At 51.2% G+C, this 1,936-nt stretch overlaps 1 long non-coding RNA gene across 1 annotated transcript; it reads right to left on the minus strand.

The window, feature by feature from the left end:
• Positions 1-1,480, minus strand: LOC125164022 (uncharacterized). Its single transcript, XR_007151620.1, has 4 exons — positions 1,395-1,480; positions 779-880; positions 189-310; positions 1-82 (listed from the first exon to the last, which is right to left on the minus strand). It is a non-coding gene; the product is annotated as an uncharacterized LOC125164022 (long non-coding RNA).
• Between the last annotated feature and the right edge of the window lie 456 nt (positions 1,481-1,936).

Here is a 1,936-nt window from a genome sequence, read left to right on the forward strand (position 1 = left end):
CTTCGAAAAGCCACTGATGTGAACCACAAAAGACTTGCCCGGTTTGTTGAAAGCGTTTCTGCTGTGATCTCAAGGGCCAGCCCTGTGGGGGGAAATGATTTTTGTTAATACTGTATTATTCTGTTCAGGCCGCCATAACAAAATGCCACAGACTGGGTGGCTTATGCAACAGAAATCTATTTTCTCACAGTTTTAGAGGCTAGAAGTCTGAGATCAAGGTGCCAGATTATTCTGTTCCTGGTGAGGGCCCTCTTCCTGGCTTGCACATGGCCAACTTCTCACAGTGTCCTCAGCTGGCGTTCCTCAGTGACTGTTCATGGAAAGAGGGAGAGATTCAGAGAGAGAAAAGGGAGAGAGCAGGAGCACATATTCCAGTGTCTCTTCTCATAAAAACACTAATACTGGGGCACCTGGGGTGCTCAGTTGGTTGAGCATTGACTTTGGCTGTCATGATCTCATGGTTCATGAGCTCGAGCCCTGCATCAGGCTCACTGCTGTCAGTGCAGAGCCCGCTTCATATCCTCTGCTCTCCTCCTCTCACATACTCTCTCTCAAAAGCAAACATTTTAAAAAACACTAATCGTACCACATCAAGGCTCCACTCTTATTACCTCATTTAGCCTTAATCAGTTCTTTACTATTACTTGTAATTACTAGCCTTACTTAGTGGGACCCATCATCAAATAACAGCCACACTGGAGGCCAGGGTTCCAGCATATAAATTCTGAGCCCATAACACAGAGCAGACAGGACTCCAGTGCCCCCAAGACCACAGTACCCATTGGGGTTCTTGCTCAGGTACTGCTGGTGGTAATCCTCCCAGTAGTTTGTATCTCCTGGATGTCAGTAGTGATCAGCCATAGCCATGCTCTGAAAGAACCTGTAGAGAGAAAGACACCATGAGGACCAGATGCCCAGCAGAGAGGGTCCCAAGGAGGGATGGGAGGCTGGGCTGTGAGGGAGGCAGGCACATGTGGCTTGGGGTGTGCAGTGGGTCTTTGCAGGCCTGTAACCTGTGGCTTCCCAGCTGGGTTATTCTGGGCACTCTCTCACTGGCCTGTGCCTCAGGTGACTGGGGTTTGAAATCTGGTTTCCTGACTCTAATTTGTGCACTCTACCCATCCCACCACTGCTGCTCCTGGTACATGCTAGGAGCCCTGGTTTGGAACCTGTGGGTCTATGTGAAAGGGACCCCAGTGCTTCTCAGGGTAAACAGCAGGGACATGGGGCTCTCTGGCTGCCCTGGGAAGAATGGGCATCCCTGAGGGTGGTAAAGCAGGGCTGCGGTTGGAGGGGATGAAAGGGCAGGGGCAGGATGAGGCGGGGAGGGCTACAGCCCAACTCAGTGCTGTCCCCTCTGCTGCCAGTTCTGAACAGGCCCCCTGCCCACTCACAACTGGAAGGAGGAACACTGACTCGCTGTGGTTCTAGGGAGCATGGACTCTGTCAGGATGACTTGGAGAGCACAGGCTTATGTGGGTCTCCAGACCCAGGAACCTGGGAGTGAGGTCAGGGGAGGACATGGCCTGAGGGCCTGTGTCGGCTCATCACCGTCCTCTGTGACCTACTTTAAGGCCTGGTTGCATCTGCTGCCAGGGAAAGCAACAGACACATAAACACAAATGGGGGAGGAGAGCAGAGCTATTTGGGGCAGGAGACAGATTAAGAAATAGACATTGTTCCCCATGGATCTTAGCCTGTTTCTTTTCCCTTTTGGATTTCAGCTGTGCCCTGATTCTTTCTTGTTACAGGCTTCTTGGAGCATCTGGGCACAAGGTTAAAGAGACTCGACCCTGTTACGCTGACTCCCATTTTGGACAAGGGCACACGGTGGGTCCTCAGACTTGTTTTTCCACGAGGAAAACTGCCTGTTTGCTGATAGCTCATTGGTATTTTGGAGCTGAAGTCCTTACATCTGTCAAAAAGGGTGGGTGAA

The sequence above is a fragment of the Prionailurus viverrinus genome, chromosome B1 (genome assembly GCF_022837055.1).
Source record: "Prionailurus viverrinus isolate Anna chromosome B1, UM_Priviv_1.0, whole genome shotgun sequence".
In the NCBI taxonomy this organism is placed as follows: domain Eukaryota; kingdom Metazoa; phylum Chordata; class Mammalia; order Carnivora; family Felidae; genus Prionailurus; species Prionailurus viverrinus.